Raw genomic sequence first — 19889 nt, 5'->3', positions numbered from 1 at the left:
GATGTGGAATGCAATGGGAACATCTGGCGGCAGCGGCGGTGTTCTCCTGTGCAGTAAGATGAGTTCTTCACCCCATCGTTCCCATTACACCCCCTTTTGTATGAGACAGGCCTGTTCTAGGGCCTGTGATAAAGTTCTTAGTCTTGTAAAGAATAATGAAACAGACATGTACTAAATCATCAAGCACAAACCCTGAAAGACAGTTTTGAAGCTGAGCCTCCAGATATAATCAAAGTTGTATTCAATCTATCTTGTGTGCACATATTTAATAAGCTACACTGAACATATGGAGGGGAATTCTAGGCTGTTGTAGTGTTCACATTCAAATCTGAATGATAATGGAATAAGCAAAGTAATTTGCCCTCCCACTGACTGCCAGTCTGACTGGAAATGCCAGATCACAACAGAAAGTAGGCTTGCTTTTCTAGGAGAACAAGGAAAAAAGTTTGTAGCAGCCATTTTGACTCAATGTGCTATAGAATAAACATAAAGAAAAAGGGTGTATTACAGTGAGCCCTTGATATCCAGTGGGCTTTAGTTCTAGGACCCCCTGTGAATACCAAAATCTGTCCCATTACAAATAATTACATAGTGAAATTGTGTTCTTTATATAAAATGGCAAAATCAAGGTTTGCTATTGGAATGAATGTGTGTGTGTGTACACACATACACACACACACACACACACGTACACACACACACATTCATTCCAATAGCAAACCTTGATTTATATATGGATGGTTGAATCCATGGATAAGGAATCCGTGGATATGGCTGGCTTGCTGACTGTACAACACTGTTACTCAGAGTCGTCTGTTAGTAGCAGCGACAAAATGCATGTCTAATGTAGGAGAGAGAAAAGAAGAGAAAATCAATGTATGTTAGAGGGATGCAAGGAAGATGGAGGATGTGGAAAAAACGAACAAGCAGGAAGTTACCTTAAATATATACTATGCCTGAAATCTTACTAAGATAGGAATTCATGGGTGGTGGTGGTGGTGGTGGTGGTGTGTCTTCAAATTCTTTCCAACTTATAATGACCCTAAGGTGCATCTATTATAAGCTTTTTTTTTGCTAAGATTTGTTCAGAGGAGTTTGCCATTGCCTTCCTCTGAAGCTGAGAGAGAGTGATTTGCACAGGGTCACCTCATGGGTTTCTATGGCTGAACAGGAATCCTAGAGTCCTAGTCTGACATTCAGACCACTACACCATATTGGCTCTAATTCAAGAGTAGAGACATGTAAAGGCAGCAAGCCCATTATATCTGGAATCTGCAAACATAGCATGGAGAGGACACCCATGTTGCTGTTGATTTCTTCAGCATGGCATTCTGCAGTGATATATCACTTCAGAACCTGAACAAATTATCATTATGTTTATCTAGCCTAATGACCAAGCTTAACTTCTAGGTAGCTATTGCAAATGGTCTTAATACTTTCAATTTAATGAAAACTTTAAAAAGTATTAAAATATTACATTAATAAGCACTGTAGATGACATCACCATTCTTTAGCTGACAGCTGATTTTTAAAGCTCTTATCAGTTACATTCTGATAAATGAGGAAGATGAACTTACAAATGCCATATTTTTTCAGTTATCGTTTTCTGTGTAGACATTTCTCATGTTATGATCTGAGAAATGTTGACATTCTCTGCCTTGGGGTGTTAGTTAATGTTTCTATATTCTAGACTCACCTTTGCAAAGTAATGATCTTAAAATGCCCATCTTGGATGGGGGGGGGGGGGGTAATCTTGTTATTATTAGAATAGTCAGTGTCTATCATTGTCATTCCATATTGTGCCGTGAGAATGAACTCTTTGTTCCGCATTCTGATAATCTCAGGATGGTGCCACCTGTCCACAAGTATAACGTTTTAAGAACATCATTCTGCCATTCTGTCATCAATGATGCCATTAGCAATCATTCAGAGCATTCTTCAAAACCAGGACAAAAAGAAAATGTTTTTTAACCTGGTAGTTAAAATTAGTCATATGGGCTCTCCCTGTGTGTGTGTGTGCACAATAAAATATCTGACACAATAGAGAAGTTAGTTTAGTTAAACCATTTGGGATATACCTCCATCAATAACACAAATGAATTACTAAAAAGAATGTTGAATCACAAGTGGTATATAAATCAAATAAATAAACATTACAATTCTTAGAAGATTAATGATGCTGGACAGAGTGGCTAGTGGCCAGAATATTAACTGCTCCCACCCTGTGGAACTCCCTGTTGGCCTTGCACTGGCAGGTAAAAATATTCCTATGCAGCAGGCTTTTTAAAATCATGCAAGCTTGGTTTTATTTGGGGGTGGGGGGGGGCGGGGTTGTTTTAGCTATTTAGATTATGTTTTTAACTTTTGTATGTCTTACATTTTAACTTTGTGGTGTTTTAATTAGGTTATTTTAATTGTTTTTATTTTTTTTTGTTTTAATGTGCTTTTATATTGCAAGTCGCCATGGGTCCCTTTTTGGGAGAAAGGTGCATAAAAATTAAATAAATACCTTATATACTCAACTATATTCAAATTTTTATTGCTTTTGACCAAAGGTCATTGCACAGCACAACAATACAACAATACATATAACAATATAACAGTATAAAAATACATGTAAATTATGTCTAAAATGTGGGTATCTCGTATCTGGTACAGGATTTCTAGACAAATGAACAACAATTGTCATTATGCATTAAAAATGTCGGCCTCATATATAAATCAAAAGCAGGTTTGGGGGCTAAAATTATGGATTTTGATATGAATAATGGAGAAATCAAGGGTAAAACTTAGGTGCATGTAACAAAAGATCTAAAGGATGAAGCAAAGGAAAGCAAAGGGGGTGTTCTCACTTGGCAGATAAAATGGATTATATTGGCGCGATCCTGATTCGGATTATGTTCCGGGAATAATTTGAATTTTTTCCATCATTTCCATTACGAAAAGGGGCAAATTACCTCGATTCATTTAGACCCTGTTTTCGTTCCCATTAATTTTAAATCGCTTTATTTTAAAGCGGATTAATTTGCTCCCCGTTCCCATTTGTGTCTTCAAGCTGTCAATCAAGCACGTAGACTGCAGACGTCACAAGCCTTGGGGTTTTTTGGGGGGGGCAGCCAATGAAAATCAGCTGCATCCAAGACTCTTCTGTTGTGTCTCCCCAGACTAGAAGGAGCCTCTATTTGTCCTAAACCCCTTGCTCTTCTGTGTCTCCCCATATTAACTGCCATAATTCAGTGCTAGGGAATCCTGGGAATGATACTTTATTATGGCACCAGCACTCTCTGGCAGAGGAGGATATATGTCTCACAAACACAACAGTTCCCATAATTCCTTAGTACTGAGCCAGGGCAGGTTAAGTGGTCTCAAACTGTATTATTTCTACAGTGGGTTTTGAAGTACAGATGAGTTTTTTTTCCATAAATTAAAAAAGTTGTTACTTTATAATTTACTTTAGAAATATATATATATATATATATATATATATATATATACACACATATACACACACACACACACACACACACACACACACACACAAATATAAAACCTACTGTTTCAGTGGAGAGAGACTCTGCATCCAAAGCCCAGGCTTGGCAAATCGGATCAAAGGGGAAAGGCAGCAGGCTTCAGTGGGGAGAAACTCTTTGGGGAAGAGAGAAGAGAAGGCTCGATAGCTCCCCCCCCCCCCAGATCCCTGGGTGTCCAGGTTCTCCTGTGTCTTCCCATAGTTCCTCTGGGAAAGAGAGAAGGAGCCTCCATTCCCCCAAATCCCTTTGCCTGCCCCATTGCTCCCTGGGCTGTCTGGGGGGCGATCAAGCAGGCATGTACTGCAAAGCCCATCTGCTCAGGGGTTCAGGCAGAGGCAAAAAAAGAAAAAATAATAGTTAAAAATGGTGTTCAATGGGCCTCCTCACATGAATGTGGAGCAGAGGCGAGGTTGCAATCCACCGGGGTAAAGGCTATGCGAATGGAAGAAAATGGTGCTGGCGATGCAGAAAGAGAACAAAGAGGGTGACACCCCCAGGCCAGCCCCTTGAGCGCTGCTCCTCCCATCTCCAGGTTCCCGAATCAGACACCCTTGTCGTTCCCATTCGGATACCACGAATCGGACCCCGGGAGCAAAAATAATCCACATTAAAACCTACTGTTTTTTTAAACTGGTTTATAGGTATATAATTCGGATTATACAATAAAACCCGAATCAGATTCGAAACTGAATGGGAACGATTCCGGGGCAATGCGGATCGGATTTGGGGTTAAATGGGATCTGTCTTACTTGGAGAACCTCCATAAATTCAAGAGTCTTTCCCCTTCAAGGACATCACTTTTATGTAAAGACAACAGTGATAGAGGGGTGGGACTACATGCCCTTGCATGTTGAGGGCATAAATTTAACAAATTCTTGAACAGGCTTCGTTGAGCTGGCATGGACATCATGACATGCCATTTTCTGTAACAAAGAACATTGAAACTACTGGCTGAGATCCAGAGATCAGAAGATGTAGCTACAGAGGCAACTATGATGTCTCCTGATGCTATAAACAAAAAATTCTACCACTGAAGGGTTATAGCCCTCTCCTTTGATACACAGCCATTTTCAAGATCCTAGAGAGCAGGGTGGTAAATAATGAGATGTCCAGTTCTCTCCCAATCATGGGAAAAACTGAAACAGACAGCTGCAGAGCCGCTGTCAGCATCCTCTTGCAACTGTGTGTCTCAGCACACTGCCACAACTGGGAGCCCCAACTCTGCTTGAATTCTTATCAGTCACAAGATTGCGTGTGCACACACAAACACACACACACACACCAATGTTTTAATGAAATGGAGGCAAAATTCACAACAGATCTACTGAGCCAGCTTAAAAGGCATTTTTCTACTTACCTAGAAAGTCTCTATGTTGTTACATATTTGAACAGGGATACCACACAAGATTGACTCTAGGAACCATGGGGCCTTTAACCCAGCTGATTATTATCCACCAGGCAGTGTCTATGCCTAAAGTCATTATGCTTCAAATGAAATTAATTACAGATCTTGTTTTACCCCATTTATCTGTAGCCAAGGGGGAGATGAAGTGACGGCAATGACTCCACAGAGATCGAAGAAAATGGCTTGTTACCATTGATATCTGACATTTCACATCACTCCACCTGCTGGAAACAAAAGAAGTGGCTTTACCATTTTTTTTAAAAAAAACTACCTTGAGTTGCAGTCTCTGATGTGTGACCACAGCATATGTTTTTTTGTTCAGGGAGATAAGGAAGTGATGTACTGCCCAGAAGGGATATGTGCAGCATTTATAGTGGACTTAAAATCAAGAGAGTGTCAGGCCTGAGAAGTTACAAGCTGGGTGGAAAATGAGAAATCCAAGTGGCCAATCCTCATGTGTGAAATAGAATGAAAAGTCCATGTGAAGAGCTATAAGCAAAACATGAATATTGCAAGTTTTATAGAATATTCCTATCCAACAAAGTTGGGGACTCTATCTTTCACCTACAACATGTTTTACTCACTTGTATTTTTTGTATACAAATTATGACACACGTTGATAGAAAATAAGATGTGAAATATCATGTCACAGTATTGCACATCAAGCTTTCTGGCTTTGTATTTTATCCCACATGACATTTGCATACTGATGCTGGAAATCTCTTTCCTTTATCCATTTTTCAGTTAAAGCTCAGAGCTGTCAGTACTGAAATCAAATGGCAGATTTCGAGTCTACAAACCCCTAATATTTCCTTTCAATCTTGAAAAAGGTATTTGGTATTTTACTACTTAATGTGCATATTTACTCCTCAGCAGGTCCCACTCAATTCACTGTGCATGGGACTGAGGCCTCACATATTTTCACGCTACACAACTAAAGATTATTATACTAAAAACTCTTGGTGGCGTAGTAGTAATAGTAGGTGACATCCTGCAATGCATTTGTAGCTATGTATGACCTAGGGAACTGATCCCCCAAACCCATTCTAAACTCCAGGAAGCCACTCCAAGCAATGAAAATTTGTGGTATTGTCATGTGGGGCACTTCAGGATGGTGTGGCAAGGCTCTTGACACCTGCAAGCCAACAGCACAGCCAGTTCTCCTTATCACACTGTGGCATGGGGGCAAGAGGCTGGAGCAATCCTAAAATGCCCCATTCAGCTGCACCACAGAACTGTGATGGCTGGATTGGGCGCATTTATGATTGTGGCAGTGCCAAGATAAAAATGCACAGCATTGCTGAATGCAGAGATTTTATAGAACTGTAACTCTAGGTTATGAATCTGTAACAACATTGCAGGATATTAGCCAGCTTTTCTATAATGCAACACTGCTAAAATGGACAAAACAGTCATGCAAATGCATCATTTCTATCCATTAATATGATGCAGGGGAACACATCAAAGACTGAAATGCTATGCATAGTTTCCTGAAAGTAAGTCCCTCCAGAACTAAATGAGCTTTATTTCTGTGAAAAATTGCACAAGGTTGCACTATCAAACATTTCCAAGGACTGAAAAAACAACAAGCATGTAGTGCATCGAAACAGAGCAGAGAGGTTACACTGACTAGCTCTGTAGTCTACAGTCTAGGCAGGGGTGAATGGATCTCTTAATTTTGACTTATCTTTGCTTTCTCATTCTTCTAATCAACAGTTTGATCTGATCTGTTTCCACATAGCTTCCGAGTGTAAAATCTGCACCATGCCTGACCAAGGTTTGAGGTCTGCTGGAGGGGCCTCCCTTTATATTACATCAGTAAAGACACTACATCACAGGAGGACAAGGGAGAGGCCCTTCTCTGCTGTGGAACACTCTGCCATTCAAGGACAGACTGATGCCAACACTGATTCCATCCCAGTGTTAAGTAAATAACAGTGTTTACTAAAGCTTTTGGTGCCTAACTGGTTTTGTATTAATCTGCCCATGTGCATGGCTGTACATCATTTGAAACCATTCCAGCTGGTTTAAATCTGTCTTCATTTAATTTGCTACATTGTTTAATATGTTTTAGCCTTTTAATTTTTTTTAATTTTTTACATTATTTTAAGCTGTCAAGTTGATTTTATTGTATCATGCCCCGAGATGTTTAGAGAGAGGGTGGAATAGACATATGTAAATAAATAAATAAATAAATAAATAAATATGTGTACAATATACCAAATAACTATAAACTGATCTCATGTATAAATCAAGGGCAGGTTTTGGCCCAAAATTATGGATTTTGATATGACTTGTGGATAAGTATAGGGTAAAACTTAGGCCATGTAATAATGGGTCTAAAGGATGACGCAAAGGAAAACAATGCCAAAGGACTTACAAAATTCCAGCAAACCTAACTCTTTGTGCTCACACTAAAGATTAGAAGGATGAGAGAGTATAGGGGTGTCAGTACTTCCAGGACAGATTATGCTCTTGCCTTTCACCAGCAGATGGTTCATTTTTAAAATAAGAGTTAATGTACAGTACTTACGTTGACCCGTGAATAAGTCAACTCAGGTTTTTTGAGTCAATTTTTTTACTAAAATTTCTAAACATATAGATGAGTATATACAGTATTCTTAATATATTTGAAAAGTATGAATATGATAAGTTCTTCATTGGAACTAAATGCAATTGTTTCCCATTTCTAGCTCCAGTACAGCCTGTGACATACTCAGGTCATGCACACAAACACCCCATTTTCCACCTTAATACTAGTATACATGCAGCATAGATGCAACAATGGAACTCATGATGTCAGACAGGACTTCATTTCTTGATAATCAAGGGTAATAATTGTGGGTAGGGTTTAGGGGTAGGGATCACAACATAGTATACTTCAAAACATAGTATAAGAACCTGGTGACGCAGTGCTTACAAGCCGGTCCTGCAGCCACAACGTTGTGAGTTTGATTCCAGGTTGATTCAGCCTTCCATTTTTTCATAGGTTGGTAAAATGAGTACCCAGTTTGTTTGGGGCAATTGGATAACACATTGTAAACTGCTTAGAGGCTGCTTAGTTCACTATGATGCAGTATAGAAATGTAAAGTACTGTTGCTATTGCTAGTAAAGCAGTTTACATACCACTTTAATTGTCCCAGCTCCATCCTATGAAATTCATGGATTTATAGTTTGCTGAGGTACTTAGAATCCACTTCCCAGAGAGCTGTACTTCAGGGGACTAAACTAGCCTAAATAAGACAGAGATATGGCTATTAAAATTGGCATCAAAAGTCTGTAAATGTGAAGTGTTGTTATACTTCATGTTTCCATGTATGCCACAAACGCAAGCCTTCCGCCCTTGCAATCCATTCCACATCTGAAACTGTAGGATAGAGTTTGAAGACTTTAGCCATTCATTCTTTTCACCAACCTCCCTACCTTTACTTAGGAGCAACCATAAGTTCTGATGACTTTGAATCATGACTTAATCAGTAATATTGAAGTTATCAGCATCTCCATCTCTGGCACAGAAAATCCTGCAGACACTCTTGAAAAAGCAGCAAACTTGTCATGGGATCAGAACAAATCTGTCAAGGAAAGTTTTATTCAGGAGACTAAATTTCTTGTCTCTCACCTTAACAGGACAAAAGGGCTTTTTCTATAGCAGACACATCATTATAGTTTCCATTTTCTTAGCTGTCATAATCTAAGCTGCAGGTTTTCTGACAATCACACTCAAAGGATTTGAACTCTTGTTATTTCACATGATGGTTTAGGCATATTTTATCACCACTTGCTTGGTATGGGTGAATCTTCGAAAGCCATAAGCATGTTAAAGAGAAAAGAATCTTTAAACTTTGTATTTTATCCCCCTACGTTTTTAGGACAACGTCAAGGCAAGCATATGAAATAATAGGATTAGACTGGTATTAATTCCATCATGTTCATGCATGACTCATTGTGTTCAAAATCTATAATAATGAAAACATTGCACATGTATAGAAACTATGGCGCGTTACATACTGCTGGACTGCGGCGGTCTCCCACTGTCGCCACTTGCAGCGTCCGGGAGCCTCAGCGTACAAACCGTGTGGCTCCCGGATGCTGCAAGGAAGGAGCGTGAAAATCGCGCACTCGCGGCATCACTTCTGGGACGCGACATGCAGACGCTGCGTCCGCTACATCAAAATGGTGGCAGCCATGTGGAACAGCAGCCGCCATTTGTTACGGACTCTGTCCGTAATAGGAGTAGGGGCGTCTAGAAGAGACGCCCCTTTTTCAAACTGGGACATCCTGAGGACATCCGAAATGGTGGTCTGTAACCTGCCTATGACTTATTATGTCTCAAAATTTGATAGTGTTTATGATTGTCATTCAAATTGCAGTACCCAAATTCCATAGAAGAGGAGTTTGCTATGAGAAAAAATGGAGAGCTTGCCTATCTAATGAGGAAATGATTGTAAAGACCTCAAAATTTATTTGAAATGCCCAGGTTGCAGTACTCAATTTCAAGCTGAATTTCCAAATGGCAAGGCCTCCAAATAATAATAAAAATAAACATGTGCTACATTATTATTATTAACCTTTATTTATAAAGCACTGTAAATTTACACAGCGCTGTATGGGGGAAAGGGGATGAGGGCCAGCAGTTCTACTCTACCTCTGAGGCCTGGATCAGGGGAAATGGACTGGAGGGAGGGCTTGGCTTCTTAATGGATGGTTAATCATCTTCCAGGGAGGCCTGTTGGAGCTAGCCTGCCTCTCTAGTAGGGTAATACATATAAAATACATAGCAATACAGGAAATGAGTCAATAAAATAGGAAACAAAAGAACATCAAATATCAAGTGACAATTATGCAATGCCTGGGAACGCTTTTCTGAACAGGATGGTCTTCAACTCTGTTTTGAAACTGATTAAAGAAGTGATGGCTCTTGCTCGCGGGGGAAGAAGGTTGCAGGAGTGAGGGGCAGCAAGTGAAAAGGGGCGAATCCAAGATGGGGCAGAGGAAATCCTGGGCTGGGACAGCAGACCTTGACTACCAGAACGGAGGGCCCTGGTGGGAAGGTGAGGAGAAAGAAGGTCTGATAAGTAAGGAGGGGCCAGCCCATGGAGGGCTTTAAACATCGACAGCAGGAGCTTGTACTGAATACGGAAAGGGAGGGGGAGCCAGTGAAGGGATGCCAGCACAGGAGAGATGTGGTCAGAGCGGTGGGCGGATGTGATAATGCGTGCAGCTGAATGCTGGACAGAGATTAAAAGACGGAGGTGAGAAAGAGGAAGCCCAGCCAGGAGGACGTTACAGTAATCCAGTCGTGAGACCATTAGGGCATGGACCAGGATCTTGGCAGTGGAGGCAGAGAGATATGGTCGGATTTTGGCAATACTGTATAAAAAGAATCTACAAACCTTGGCTGTGGTCTGGATCTGAGGGATACACGACAGAAAAGAATCAAAGATAAAACCAAGGCCCCATTCATACTGGTCTAAAAGACCTGGAAGGAACTGGGTTGATCCTGATGCCCCTCCCCCGAATCGCTCCGTTAGCAAGTGCCCACTACAAATTTGAAATCGAATGCATTTTGACCTGCAAATTAGAAATCGAATGCATTCTGTGTCTGCTGGCGAGGTGGCTGCTGCCAATCAAGCTATCGTCATGGTGACGTTTGCAGGGCATCGGGGAAAGTGTCCTCCCTTTTTAAAGAGCCAGGCACAGGGGTTTCAGCGGCTGAAGCAGGGAGAGAGATACCTCTCTCTCTCTCTTTTTTTTTATAAACCTGTGGGCTTTTGGGTCAGATCTGCCCCTGTCCCAGGCAAAGGATGGGATTGCCATGCATTTTTTTTTTATGCTTTTAAAAGCAACATTAGCTTTCCCTTTGCTTCCCTTGCTGTATCTGCTCAAGAAGACAAACCATGCGCATATTTGCTCCAAAAAAAAATTGTTAAAAATGTAACATTGATTGTTTGCAACATTTGTAGCTTCCCCCTCTGCAGAAGGCAAGGAGATCCAAGGATATAAAGTGCAAGCCCAGCTCCATCTGCCTCTGGAATACAAACATAATGTATTCAATGCGCATATTTGCTCCAAAAAAATTGTTAAAAATGTAACATTGATTGTTTGCAACATTTGTAGCTTCCCCCTCTGCAGAAGGCAAGGAGATCCAAGGATATAAAGTGCAAGCCCAGCTCCATCTGCCTCTGGAATACAAACATAATGTATTCAATGCGCATATTTGCTCAAAAAAAATTGTTTGAATTTGAAAAGGGGGGGGGGTTGCCTGACATGAGCTCCGTTCGTGACCTGAATTTTTTCCTCCTGCAAGGGAAGGAATGCCCAGCGACAGAGGGCTTTGGGCAGGGGATGCAGGGGAAAGAGGCTCCTAAAGAATGCCTTCCCTTGCTCTCTTCTTCCCAGGAATCTTTCCTCCTCCCCCTCCCCTCCGATGAGGGGAGGAAATGCCTTGCCCTTTGCCCACCCTCTGACCTAAATCCCTCCCTCAATTTGCCTCGATCGTGATCGAGGCCAAGTTCTCATTCCCAGGACCCGGGGTTTTCCAAAAGAAACGGTATTTGCGCCGATTTCAAAAACACGGGGCCATTTAACACGGAACGGGTGTGCAAGCCCCGGATTCGCTTGTGTGAGATTCGGGGTGAGTAGGAACTTCACGTGATTGAATCGGTTTCAGAACCGATTTTTTTTGTAATGTGAATGGGCTCCAAGACTTGCTTGACTGGTTGAATAAAGATGCTGTCCACAGAGACAGCAAAGGAGTGTTGAAGGGTGGACTTAGGAGGAAAGACAAGAAGCTCTGTCTTAGACATGTTGAGCTTCAAACACCGATGGCGCATCCACTGCGAGACAGCTGTGAGACAAGATGAAACTTGCTGTTCAAGCCTTGGAGAAAGGTCAGGGGTGGAAAGATACAACTGGGTGTCATCGGCATACAGATGGTAGGAAAAACCAAAAGAGCTAATGGGTTTACCTAAGGACAGTGTGTAGAGAGAAAACAGAAGGGGACCCAGAACAGAGCCCTGGGGAACTCCAACAGATAAGGGAACGGAGGACAAAGTCTGACCACCTGTGACCACTGCAAAAGATCTGCCAGACAAATAAGATCTAAACCAGTCGAGAACAGAGTCTGAGAACCCAAGGTCAGAAAGTATATCAACTAGAAGACAGTGATCAACGCTGTCAAAGGCTGCAGACAAATCAAGAAGGATGAGAACAGAGTAAAGGCCATTAGCCTTGGCCTGTAAAAGGTCATTCGAGATCATGCTACAATGATTATATTTTTAGAATAGTGAGGAAAACCACAGGGCTCTCTGAAGCATTCTGCTAAGATTCCTTAAATGGGGAAAACTGGTGAAAATTGGAGATCATTAAGGCATTTTTAGGGAGAAATCAGGTATTGATATGGGTGAGAAATTGGACTTGGGGAGTAAATAGACCAGTGTTATATGGCAGTTTCGGGGTGGTGTGGGGCCCCAGCCACCAAAAGGGCACTAAAAAGTCACTGTTGCAGCGGCAAGAGTGCCTTTTTGCCAGTGCTAAAAGGAGCATCATTTTGCCATTCCTTTTAGCAGTAGCAAAGCACCGGATAAGGGCCACCGCATGCAGTTGCTGCAGCCCAAATCCAGTGCTGAAAGGGACGTCAGCCCTGGCTCAAATTCTGTTGAGGCTTTGTAGCTGGTTTTATTTCTAAGGGTTTGAATTGTTTCCCAGGTATTTAAAATTGTAGTATTTTTGAGAGTCACAGTTTTGATTATTCGCGAGATCAAGACTGCTATCTCAGGCATTCCTCTTCCCATCCTTCCTGAGCTTTTCTCCCCAGGAGAAAAAGCCCAGGAGTTAATTTTGTTTCTTTCCCAGCCAGCCAGGTAACCAGCCAAGAAAGGGAGGAGGATCTTCCATCCCTCCAGAATCCATTCCCCCTGGGACTCTTTGCCTACCCCATTGCTTCCTGAGCTGTTCAAGGGGCGATTGAGCAGTTAAATGAAGGAGGATCCTCCATCCTCCCAAGTCCTTTTGCCTGCCCCATCACTCCTTGGGCTGTCCAAGGGGTGACTGAGCAGACAAAGGGAGGAGGATCCTCCATCCCTCCAGGATCCGCTTCCTGCCCCATGGCTCCCTGGGCTGTGCAGGGGTCAATGGGACAGGCAAAGGAAGGAGGATCCTCCATCCCCCCAGGACTCCCCAGGCAGCAATCCAACTGGGAAAGAGACTTGAGGGGATGGAGGCCCCTCCTCCTTTTCCTTGCCTGATCACCCCTGGGGAAGGAGGCAATCTGGCTGGTAAAGAGACAGGGAGACAGTTAAAGGGAAGGGAAGGTGGGAAAAAGTAGCTCTTCCTGACACACCCCTTCCTTTAACTGGTTTCTGAATGTGGGGTGGAGTTATTCACAATTACTCCATATTTGCAGGGGTTTCATTCCCCTAATCCCCTGGATATGGAGGGAGGGCTGTGATATGCTTTGATTTATCATAGTTTTAATGGATTTTAACTTCTAATGCTTCCTTATATGTTATTAATTTTAAATGTGTATGTATATCATCCCACAATCTATTTTTATAAGAAGTCCCTTTTCATATATTTTTCATAAAGTCACCCAGGGCCCTGTGTAAGGAGAAAGGAAGGATGTTAAATAAATAAATGAAATGAAATTGCTGCAGGAACAGCTAATGGCTCAGTACATTTCTTCAGTCCTGTTCAATATCTTAGCTCTATACACCTACTCTTTGTTCCTGCTGAAATATATGAACTGAAGCAAAATATGATGTCCTTGACTGAACTATAGTGACAGGCTAAGGTTGGTTACATGTGTAAATGCCTATCTCAATTTTAAAAAATAATTCTTTACACATAGAAAATTAATGAAAATACCTAATGTTGCTTGAGTTGGAATACCCTCTCAGTTTGAAATTTCAAAACCTTTGGGCAAAGTTATACAGCTGTTAGAGTTGTATACTTTGTCTTGAATCCAACTGTTAGGCTGCACTAGAGTAACCCATTTAACTAATGGAATTTATGTAAGTGTTGGCTTACCAATATCTTGGAAACTCTGCCAACTCCATCAAAATGAAGCCACAGCTGCTAAGACCTCATAGGCCCAGTCCACAGTTGCTGACTTATGGTGACCCTATGAATTTCCTAGGGTTTTCTTAGGCAAGGAATACTTAGAGGTGGCTTTGCCAATTTCTTCCTCTGACATATAGACTACAACACCTGGTATCTGTTGGCAGTCTCCCATCCAAGTACTGACCGGGGATGACCCTGCTTAACTTCCAAAGTCAGACAAAACTGGTGGCTTTAGGGCATCCCATGATCAGTAGCCATTCTTTAAATTTCCTAACAAATGTGGATATCCACCATTTTCTCCTTCAGATGTTTTCTGTCCCTTGCTGACTCTCTCCCCAGCACCTCACAGCTACTGTTGCTGTAAAATGTTCCTGATAATGATCAGAAGTTTGCTCTTTGTTCCAGCAGTATGAAAATGTTGCCCTTCTTCAAGCTGTTATATTTTTGTTCTATTTAAATGAGTCTCCTTCCCTGACCTAGTTTCTCCTCTATCAGCAGCATGATACAATCAAACAAGAAACACTTTTTCTTTTTCTTTCCAAATGGTCCAAATTTTGATGATGCCTCCGGTGTGATTCCTACTGGTGTTTCCCATTTAGCCATACCTGACTCTAAAATGAGCAATTTCCCTCCACATTTTAAATACTGTATTATCTTTTTAACATTTTCCCTTTCTCGTTGCCTTCTAGATGGGCACTTCCTGTGGTGAAAATTTGTCAGCCTCTAACAGGGAATTTTGCCCCTCAAGGAGCTAACTTACAAACCCCAGGCATCCTGTGACAGTTTAAACATTTTCTACATGAAGTGAGAAGAATCCAAAAAGGAGGGCATGCAAGTACAAGGAATGGAGTGGGACATTAGGGTATGAAAGGATAATAAGAGGAACGCTGTAAATGTTGAACAGGTTTCTGTTCTCAATAGCTCAAAATCTATCACTGGATAGTAGTGGAAAGTAGTGCAAAAGCACATGGGGGAAAAAAAGCTTCCTGGGTATTCTTTTTCTTAGTAAACTCAAGCTCAAATTAAGGTGAGGGTGTCAAATTTTGTCAGATAATGGTCAAGCTTTCATGGCATGAATTGAAAAGGACTGCCTGTAACAAAGTAAGGCACACGCTTGGTATTCTAAAAATTGATAGAAATCATGTTATCCTCTAGATGTGGATTATAGCATTCCTTACCATTAGGTATGCTAGCTAGAGTGGATAGAAGTTGCAGAGCAACAACTTCTGAAGTGTTATGCAGTTCTTAGAAAGTAAGCTATTCTTAATGGCTTTGGAAATAGCTCACATAACTACAAATCATGGTGAAACCAGGGCTGGTTGCAGAGACCCTATGGCGCATTACAGACCACCCATTTGGTGCTCCTTTCCCCGCTGGAACAGGGCCTCAGCTGCCAGAACGGCAGCCTCCGAGGCCCTGATCCCCTGCTTTCCAGGCCACGGGGAAGTGGCAAAAGGGGCTTCATGCCCCAAGGACACCCGACGGCGGGGGGGAGGAGAAGAAAGGGGCTGCTTGCGCAGCCATCTAAAGGCTGCGCCAGTGATGCAAATTGTGGAAGGAGCTCTGTTTCAGAGCTCCTTCTAGCGCCACAGAAAGGGCGCTCTATGCGCCCTCGAGTGGCGCAAAGACGTCATGTCCGCGCCGCCCCATTTGGAGGCGGTGCATTCGTGATGTCATAATGGCGCCCCCCGTGTGGAACATTTTGTATGTCCTGGGGACATATTAGGGTTAGGTGCATGCGTAAGGCACACGCTTTCCCTAACCTTAGTACGTCCCCAGGACGTACTTTACGCCCGTCTGTAACGGGCCTAAGATTCTCTTTTATGGATACCAATAAATTTCCAGTTATGATTCAAGGTGTGTAACCTACAAACTCCCATTCAGTTATTAGTTATTACTATTTTAATTGTTCACACTTTTTGAATTGTTCTTAATTCATTTAACGATGTTTCAATAATACAACTTGTTTAAGTTTTAATTAATTATATATACTACAGGAAACTACAGGAAAAGAGATTCCGCCTAAACATTAGGAAGAACGTCCTGATGGTAAGAGCTGTTCAGCAGTGGAACACATTGCCTCAGAGTGTAGTGGAGTTTTGAAGGTTTTTAAACAGGTGTTGGATGGCCTTCAAGCAGGAGTGCTTGGACTGTTTCTTCCTGAATGGCAGTAGGTTGGACTGGGTGGTAACTTCTTCCACCTCTATGACTCTATGGCTCTAAATATTTCATTTTTATCTGTGGCTGGTGTTTTTTTTAATGATGCTGTGAGCCAATTTAGGGCCTGGTTCTGGGAGGAAGCTAGAATATCAGTCAATCAAACAAACTAATATAGCATAATTCCAAAAGATAAGCCAGTTTTCAAATGTAATTATGCTCATAGTGCAATATGTGTGAGAAGGAAGCAAGGTGTTTGTTCAGAAATGGAAGGTGATTTATCCAGATGCCTGGAAAGAATGGGCAGTGAGCAAATCATTCCAAGGCAGCCCACGCTCTTGCAAGACTGTTCAGGGGGACTTTAAAAAAAAATATTACTTTTGTAGCTCATCTAAATAGTTCACACTTGGGTTAAAAAATAGCTCTTGTCCATGGTATTGATACTGAATAGCAGACCTGCACCGCATTGCACATGCACCTCACGAAACCATCTCTGATGACAAAAAAATGACAGTTAGAGAATATCATTAGATATCCAACACAGATAATTGGTACAAGGTTCTAATCTGCCTTGATCTTGTATAGACTTGGAACTTGTCAGCAGCCTGTCAGCACAGAATTGTGGGAAAATCCTTATTAGTTAACTCTGGTTGACAGCATCTCAGAAATGCTATGCTTGAAGTCTGAAAGGTTTTAACAGCTGACATGTCAAAGGTTATCTCTTTCTTTTCTGGATAATTATTATCACTATTCACAAATGTGTTTGTTTATTTTGTTTTAATCTACCTACTGACTGATGTAAATAAGGTTTAAGTGTCTGCCATATTGCCTTCCTCTCATCTCACAGAACTTTGTAATATTGTATACAGCAAATCCTCTTCTCATTCTAGAAGGTTATTTTTGCATCTTCATTTATTGATCGTATGTCTTTTATCTCTCTCTCTCTCTCTCTCTCTCTCTTTATAATTCCCATAACAGGGAGCATTCTAAAGGAAAGGGGAAAGATGTAGGAAGATGATTATAAACCTGACTTCTACTCACAATTGCAAAGATGATAGACACTTACAAACCTATGAATGACATGGAGAAAGAGAATAGAAATTCTCCATATACCATAACTCTGATTTCTACATCCTGTGTTTCATTGATGGTGACAGCAAAAGTTCCTTCCTTTCAGCCTCCCCCACCATCACCATAACACCAGGTCTCAGCTTTCTGCATCTAGTTAGTGGAGTGCATATGGGTTGCTATTGTGGGGGGGGGGGGGTAACCCCTAGATCTCCTAGATCCTTCCATTTCATGGCAGGAATGTCATCATTGAATATTCCCTAAGACAACACTTTTATCTGGGAGCAAGCACTGTGATGTTAGGCTCCAGAACAGTACTTAATGGAGTGAAACAAAGGAATGGGCAGGTAATCTTTTATATTCTTCCTTCTCATGAGCAACACCACTGCTCTTGTAGTATAAAATATTCCCTTGCATAACATATGAGGTGATGTAGGGGGAGGAATCAACAAAGATCACTTCTTCCAGGCATTCGATCCCAATTACTTCCATGAATGGAGGTATTCCTTCCTTTTATTATAAACCACTTAGAGAGTGCTGAGTTCACTATGAAGCCGTATAAAAATGTAAATGCTATTGCTATTGTGATTGCTATTTATGAAATGGGAAATCTGGATCCAGTTCCCTGGGGCCTGTTCCTATATATGCAAGTATATCATTGCACTGTCAATGAAAATTATTAGAAAGAGAGAGGACAGACAAAAGAAAGGCCTTTTCTCCACAAATCAGAATGGAATCCACTAGTGTTAGTGGCATCTAGGTTATAGGTTCTTAGAAAGGATTAGACGGCATTTGTAGAAGATAAGATTTAACAATGGCTATTAGCTATGAAGACAGCTTTTTTCCAAACTTGAGTTCCTCTGGATTTTTTAGACAACTGCCACCACTCTGCCTTTTGGCTATGCTCTCTGGAAATGATAAAAATTGTTGTCCAGAAAATTCAAAGGGCTCAGGTTGGTGAAGTGTGCTTGAAGGTAAGTATTTAAGTATTTCTGAAGCGATATTATTTTAAGTATCATGTTATGAGAACCAAGAAGTAGTGATACCTCTTTCATGTTCAGTTTGTGCATTGCTTAGCTACTTCTAGCAATGAGTGACAGCTCCTCCCATCAGTTCTATTCATAATGATTGATAACTAATGCTGCCTTAGCTATAATGCTCAACAATAGCATTAATTTTTATTCTTTGATTTTTTTTAATCTGGACCCTCTATATTTCTTTTTCTTCTCTATATTTCTATATTTCTTTTTAAATTATGGCATATCCCAAAGCAGAAGGCTTCTCAAGGTGTATAACTTGATCTGTAACTTTTATAACCAATATTTTAACTATTTTTGTTTGTTTTTAAACTATTGTAAGCCACCTTAGATACCATTTTAGGAGAAAGGTGTGATATAAGTGCAATAAATAAATACATACATGAATTAAAATCTGTGTGGCCAAGTACTAACTGGCTTTCAAAAGATATGTGCAAAGAATTAGCAAAGAATTAATATGCTTGCAAAGAGTATAAGCAAAGTGCTTTTTAGAATACTTTGCTTTGATCTTGTCCTTTGATTATCAAAGCATTTGGCAACATTAACTTCAATTATGTATATAAGCAAAGTCTCAAGTTCAGAGTTGAAGCTGAGAGCTCAACCCTGTTTAAATGGATGCTTGATTTTTGCTTTCCAGGGAAGTATTTTGTCCATAGATTGCTGGGGGGGGGGGGGGGGCATAGATAAAAATTCTCCAGATTTTATAGGCATGTTATCTATAAGAAAAGTTTTGTTTATAAACTAGTGTTTAAATAAATTAATACATCAATTTCCACATTAATTAATCTAACCTGCAGCAAAATTAGTTTATGGTATACAAATTGTTCCTTAAGATTTCAATCCTAAATCTGTACAGTTAACTACAAGCAAGTCTAACTGAGGTGCAGTCGTTTACATCTAAGTAGTATACAGGGCTTCACTTCAAAATAACTGGTCAGAAATCGAAGAGATATTTTAGGTGACTATATGAGCTTGGATGAGTCCAGGACATTTAAACTTTTCCCCTCCTCCAGTGCTATAGCCCAAGCTAGTTTGGAAATTTACATTTGTATCAAAAGTCTTTGCCATGTTGTTTATAGTTCAATTCCATTTTAATGTTGCTTTTTGGTATATTTTAACTATATTGAACTTGATTTAATTTGTAAGCCACATTCAGTCCTAGCCTTGGGGGGGGGGGGGGGGGATGGGAAGAAGAAGAAGCAGCAGCAGCAGCTGTCTGAGATACAGAAACCCACAATTCTGTAGGTTCCCTGAATTCTACTCACCACATATTATAGGACCTTTAACCAGTTCAGACAACTTAATGAGTGAGGAGGTTTCAGCATGAACATTGAAGATGTGTATATACCTTCCATTCACTAGATGGGGGTGGTGATCAATGTGCAGCCCTGAGACCATATGTATCCCACCAGGCTGCTTTCATGGCTCTTAACCATATCCTCTGTACAACGCTTTTCGGGAAAAAGAAAAGGCAGGGAGAGTGAATAACCTCACTTTGAAGCCTCACCAGGAGTCCCATTGAACTTTTGAATCAGTCACCACTCTCTTACTACTGTGTGAGGGAGGTTGGTTTTTTATTTCTGACACTCTATGCAGCTTCCACAGAGAGGGGCTTGGACCTACCAATGTTG

This window comes from Sceloporus occidentalis, unplaced genomic scaffold, assembly GCF_023333645.1.
Source record: "Sceloporus occidentalis isolate IW3139 unplaced genomic scaffold, rSceOcc1.0.p SCAF_3, whole genome shotgun sequence".
NCBI classification, from domain to species: Eukaryota; Metazoa; Chordata; class Lepidosauria; order Squamata; family Phrynosomatidae; genus Sceloporus; species Sceloporus occidentalis.
This window is presented reverse-complemented; position numbering follows the sequence as displayed.